Raw genomic sequence first — 6,731 nt, 5'->3', positions numbered from 1 at the left:
CAACCTGTACCATAAGAGTATTAAGGTTTTCAATTGAATGCTCGATTACACCATGCAGCTCCAGGTTTACACATGCGCACTTTCTGTTCGGCTTGGTGATTGCGCACTTTGAGATCATTGATCCGTAGCTGTAAACCAAAGATGAGATTCTTGACACTTTCAAGATCTTTTAATTTAATCTTCCCGGCCTCAACCCGTACTTCCAGATCGCTATGATACAGTGGGTCAGACATATCTTCTTTTGGGCGCATATCTTTTCTAATAGAAATAACCTCGGCACGTAGCTCGTCAATGTTACTAATTAAGGAGGCACCGTCAATGGTAGATTTACTTGGTGACTTGTCCTTCCGACATTGGCAACAATGCCAGTTGCCACAAGGTTTACTGCGGAGACCCGTGCACGACTGGTGACAGAATAGGTCACAAGCACTGCACTTCACCACAGTGCTTATATCAGTACCACTTATTTCACTGAAGCACTTCACACATATTGCCATTATTCTAAAATGTTGGTATTTCTCGAATTTAATGAAAATAATAAACGACTTTAATATTAAAAACAATAATGTTATAAATAGAATCAAAATAATAAAGTCTAAATAATAATAAATCAAAAAATTTAAGCAGTTACAAAATTGCTTGCAGCCCATTAAAAGTTGCGGGTAGTAATATGATAACACGATTCATAATGATTTTATTGTTGATTAAAAATGTTTTATGTTTTGTATGATTTTGAGTTTTGTAGGTGTTTAAAATAATCTCTTTACCCATGTATCTTATTTCATAAAGTGAACTGAATAAAACAAATGAAATTGTACAAGATGGATTTATTTATTCTTAAATGAAATTTTTTGCACTTGTGAGAATTCGAAATATCTTTGGTAATGTTATATACCTAGGCCCGAAACTTTTTTGTGGAACTTATCATTAATGGTTTTGTAAAATATTTAACTCTAACATCAGCGCATTTCCAATGCTCAGAATGATTTGGTATAGTCGCCAACTTCTTCGTATCAAATATTTATATTTTAATGAGATGCGTTGCGGTCTCGCCATCATCTTCATTGGTAGATATGTATGATGTATGGTCCTCGTTGGGACGTAGATGATCGTTTTCGTTTTTTTCTCCTCCGGTTCATTAAAGAACTTATCAATTGTTTCATGCTCCTTTTAAGTTGGTACGCAGAAGGAGGACTGTCATCATCGGAGTCAGGAAAGTACTATTGTTTGAAAGCATTTTTTTCCAAATCCTCAGCACCACCGTTCTTCATACAGTATGTCATCTGTTATCAATAACAAAAAGCAGAAAGAATCATTATAAATATTCTATAATAATTTATAGAATTAATGACAAAGGAAAAACAAAGAAGTTTGCTACTTACATCCATGGTCCTAGTAATGATTGTAGAGTGGTACAACAGTCTTGTAGAGGTATGTAAATGGTACAGCAAGATGGTTTTATACTTCGGTATTATTTGTTATTTGTAAATACGTTACACAAAGTGTACTCGATAAAAACACAAGTACACAAGATGAGAGTAATGGTATCTTAATGTGCTTAATTGACAGTAATTATATTTGTTTTAGAGAGAGTGGTGCGTGACACATGATGAGGCGGAAAGAAAGGAAAAAAGTCACCGCTTTTGTCTTTTTAGGCATTTAAAAAAAGGAAAACAGGGTTTTTGTCAGTGCTGATGTACTTGTCTAAAACTCTCGAATCCCCACCACTCACGGGGTAAAGATTGCCTAAAGAAGCCCGGTATTGTATAGAATGACTAGGTTTTCTATACAATCCCTGAATTATACACATGGCCTTTCAAGGTAATTTGTAAAATACTAACAATGTCCTAGGACTATAATATATTAATAATATCATAAACAACGTGTCTTCCATGACTTTTAATAATTCATCCAGATTATACGTTCGTACGATTTAAATAGATCACTCTAAACTAGCCTTTCCCGAAGTGGGCGATAACGCCCCCAGCATAGGCGGTAAGAGACCCAGAAAAAAATGGGGGCGTTGTGTAGAGGCTTAGGGGGAGATTTGTAATTTCATCTAGGAAGACTCTTACATACCGACTGAGCTCTCGACTCTCGAGTACAACTTGTGAACATCAACTAATATTAATTAAGAGATTGCTCACACTCGGTTCGATATTTCTCTCCGTGTAGTTCATATATCTGTCCTGTTTTATTGAATAAATAAAACAAAACTCGTGTCAATCGGGCGCTCCGTTTCGAAATGAAAGTAGACACAAACAAATAAATAAAAATGCAACAGACACAGTTTCGCATTTTAATAGTTATTAGTATTCCTAGATAGGTAATTTTCGTAGATAATAGACCGCGGGCACTCATGTTTTAACAAGTTTTTGTAAAAGTTAAATAACCCGATTTGTGCATTCCTGTATCAATCGGCTGGTTCATAGAATACTTGTTCTTAATTGTTGAGTACGATTGAGCGTCAAATGAGATAAACAAGTTTATGCATGTTTGTCTTATTCCTGTCAGTGCGTGCTGCTTATGCAATCCTATATAAACAAAGTAACACTTACTTTATTTTCATTTGCGTTTTCGCGCGTAATAGATAAGCAGTACCTAAGTTCAACACTTTCTTACGTATTTCTTAAAACAAAACAATGTCGGAAGTAAAAAAAAAGAGACGGCAATATTGTGCGGAATATATTAAATTCGGATTCATTGAAAATCCCACAAACCCATCGTCGCCTTTGTGCCCTCTATGTCTAGAAACATTTTCGAATGAAGCAATGAAGCCTTCAAGACTGCAAGATCATTTGAATACGAGTAAAATGCATCCAGATAAGAAAGACAAGAATGTAGCATATTTTCAAGACTTGGAGAAGAAGCATAATACTCAGCCAAGTGTAGCAAAACTCTTTTCGGCGGCTGCTAAGCAAGATGACGATGGACTTCGAGCTTCGTACAATATCTCTTTGTTAATTGCTCAAAAAGGCAAACCACACAACATCGGAGATGAGTTAATTTTGCCAGCAATAAAGGAAGTAATAACTACTGTGCTTCATAAACCGGCCGCAGATATTATCCGAAAAATTCCTTTGAGTAATAATTGTGTGCAAAGACGAATTGATGAAATAGCTGAAAACATTGAAGAATGCAATGCAATCATTCATCTGAGGACTAGTCAATTCTCAATTGAGGCCATGAGAACCATAGTGGCCTAACTCATTTTTTTACAATATTGAGTTTATGATTTTTTCCAGTTCAAATTGATCATTTTGATAGAACCAGAAAGGCCTAAAAGTGATACAACGAATTTTCACTAGATGGCAGCATAATCATTGTTATGGTTTTTAGTCTGTGATCTAAATTTGAGGTGCCATACTGGCCTAAGTAAGATAGGCCACTATGGCTTGTCCATTGAATTAGGCCACTATGGTTCTCATGGCCTCAATTCAGCTCGTGAGTCCACTTTACCAAGTGATGAAACATTGTTGCTGTTTTACGTGAGGTTTATTAAAGATGAGAAAATACGTGAAGAACTATTGTTTGCTAGAAATTTAGAGACCGATACAAAAGGCGAAACCATATTCAATACATTGGAAAAGTTTTGTGATGAGAAAGAGATTCCCTTGAAAAATATTGAATCATTTGCTACGGATGGCGCTCCGGCTATGACAGGATGCCATAAAGGCTTCATAGCGTGCTTAAAAAAATAACATTCCAGATGTCCTTGCAGTACATTGCGTTATTCATAGAGAACATTTGGTTGCTAGAAATTTAAGTGAACGACTATTTCAATCACTGCAATATGTCATCAAAGCAGTCAATGAAATCTGTAACAGCTATATAGATTTTAAGACTTTCGTGGTTATTTCGTGGTTAACTGCCTCCGTGGCCGAACGGTTACCATGCCTGCCTGCCACGTAGAGGTCCCGGGTTCGATTCCCGGGCCGGGAGAAATATTTGTATGGCCTACATTTATTTCTCTCGTGTGTTTGGGTGTAATTTGTGTTTGTCTATGTACGTGTCCATGGCACCCGCGACACAGGGTTTCCCTAGTGCAGGGCTATGTTGAGTGTGTGCGTTATTATTATTATATTCATTAAATGATTATGACTAGTATCAGGTTTCTTACCACGGTATGACTTCTTTATATTTTTCCGATATTTCGGAAGGTTGCACGCTTCATGGTCACGGGTTGACTGGACGGCGGCTGTAACAGCTCTTTGAATGATAGATTATTTCATCAGCTTTGTGCTACTAATGACGAAGATTTCAACCGTTTGTTGTTTCATAATGAAGTTCGTTGGCTATCAAGAGGCAAATTGTCTGACTCGATTTTACAACCTGTTTGACTCTGTGATAGAGTTCTTGGAAACTAAAGATACAGAATTGCGCAACAAGCTCATTACGTCAGAGAATGATATAGCTTACATGACAGACCTGTATAAATTGTTCAACGACATGAATCTCCAACTGCAAGGCGATGAACTAAATTTAATTAAAACAAAAAATGTCGTTGATGCTTTCGCAGCCAAACTGCTTCTTCACAAAAAGAATATGGGCAGACGTGAGTTTCACAATTTTCCGAATTTATCAGTATCCTGCAGTTACGACGACTTGTTTGCCTACGGCCAACATTTGGAAAACCTCCACATTGACTTCACCGAACGATACCAGGATATTTTGAACTTGGAAATACCAGACTGGCTGTTGGATCCGTTTTCAAATGTCAACACAGCAATATCACCTCAACTGGAAGAAGAACTTATAGAATTGACAACGAACGAGGAAATAAAAATCAAGTTCAAAAATGGCTACCAAGAATTTTGGCTACAAAAACAGATCCCGCAATTGTACCCTGGATTGTGGTCAATCGTTCAACGATTCTTGATAGCATTCCCATCGTCACATTTGTGTGAACGTGGTTTGAGTGCTGTTACAACGCTGCTTACTAAAAAGAAAAATCGTTTGCATGTTACCGAACGTGGTGACTTGCGGCTGTTCTTGAGCAAATTGGAACCTGATATCAACAAACTTATTAAACAGCATCAGATTCATCCGTCACATTAGTTTTTATATTAGAATCGATTATGTTTGTTTTATTTTGAATAAAAGATACTCTGTCTGAATGCTATAAATTTGCGTTTCAATAATCATTCTCATTGGCAGGTGTAGCCCGTAAGAGTTAACTTGAGACCTGAGCGCCGTTGTGTACTACCTACTGCGCTCAGGTCTCAAGTTAACTCTTGCGGGTTATAGTAAGTCTCGTTTAGAATGAATGTTTAATTTCCGCTAATATAGCTCACAATAATTAATTTAATTTGAAGTTATTGTGGTTTTTAAGTAGGTGAAAAAATGGGGGCGCTAAAAAATAATTTATTCTCAAAGTGGGCAGTAGACAAAATAAGTTTAGGAACCCCTGCTCTAAACGGTGATAACTCTTGGCGGTAACAAGAGAATGTGCCCCCACATTCTCTTGTTACCGCCATTGTCGTCGCGGAGTACACTTACACGTTTGATCTCATTTGATCTAAAAAGTGTCAGATAGTACAACAAAAACTTAAAAGTTTATTTTTGTAAATTCACAACGTTTTGTAAAAAGTCGTGGAACAAAAGTTGTTTGTTGTTTGTGGTATTTGTAATATAGTCCAGCGAGGTTTTTAGTATTTTATAAATAACCCCGTATAATATACCTACCTAAATAAAATAACATACATTTATTTTAATTTATTTTTAGGTGTATTTATTTCTGGTGGTACAATTACTGGCAGAAGCAGGAATTTTGTGGATGTTTATTTCCGTTCGTGAAATATACGTTCTTTTATCAAAGAGACAAAATGCAACTTTGTAAGTTTTACACACAAATACGTTTTTAGACACTCCCTAGTTTTGAAACCAGGCTACAGTACCCAGGACACTCATTTATAATTTTTGTATACACCATTTTCACAGATTCGTAGCCTTTGCAATCCCATTCTTTACTTACGTTACGCTGAGTTACTGGTCTGTGTCGTTGCAACGCAAAGTGCCATTCAACTACATATTTCTCTTTATTTGGACGCTGCCCATTGGTTTCACATATGGATGCTTCTCAAACTACAATGGAATCGACACCACAGTAAGTACCTATACCTATGGCTCTTTATCCCTAGAGTTCAATTCCCAGTTCGGAATTTATTCAGTACCAAATTACATTAAGCAAAACTGACACCTCACTTTTTAGCCCTAAAGACTCCTTCGTATCAGACGCTTATAGAAGCGCTGCAGTGGCAACACTATTAATTTCCTTACAAAATTTAGAAGCACAGTTGTAACTGTCGCCGCTATCGTGACATGCGCGCGCCACTTTTGCAGTTACAATTGAGCTCAGGCCACACAGAGATGGTATAGAGGGAAAAAGGGTCCGGGACGGTCCTGCGGGAAACGAATGCGTGCCGGGGCATGCCACACACCAGTCCCAAACGTAGTTCCCGGCGGAATAGCGGAGCGAAGGCGGCCAGAGTGACACCAAAAGCAGCTACGTTTCATTGTCTACACAGATTTTAAGGAAAGCACCACATCGCTGTCGGATAAAGATCAAGAAAATTTCATAGCAGTTGCAGTGCCACCCAGAGCTTTACATCGCAAAGATTTGAGGGGCTCTGTCACTGCACCCGCCACGCTGAGATACAAATTTGTAATGTAACATATTCCCAGGGTGCGGCCGGGACAAGTACACTATGGTTTACCTATAGAAATTATCC

The 6,731-nt window shown here is 37.5% G+C and overlaps 1 long non-coding RNA gene across 1 annotated transcript; it reads left to right on the top strand.

Moving 5' to 3' along the window:
* The first annotated feature begins 1,719 nt into the window (after positions 1 to 1,719).
* Positions 1,720 to 6,525, top strand: LOC113233889. The gene is made up of 4 exons (XR_003310759.1): positions 1,720 to 1,821; positions 5,726 to 5,835; positions 5,941 to 6,106; positions 6,343 to 6,525. It is a non-coding gene; the product is annotated as an uncharacterized LOC113233889 (long non-coding RNA).
* Positions 6,526 to 6,731: the final 206 nt, after the last annotated feature.

The sequence above is a fragment of the Hyposmocoma kahamanoa genome, unplaced genomic scaffold (assembly GCF_003589595.1).
Source record: "Hyposmocoma kahamanoa isolate Upper Pololo Valley unplaced genomic scaffold, ASM358959v1 80, whole genome shotgun sequence".
NCBI classification, from domain to species: Eukaryota; Metazoa; Arthropoda; class Insecta; order Lepidoptera; family Cosmopterigidae; genus Hyposmocoma; species Hyposmocoma kahamanoa.
The sequence above is the reverse complement of the archived record's forward strand: the minus strand, read 5'-3'. Positions and strand labels throughout refer to the sequence as shown.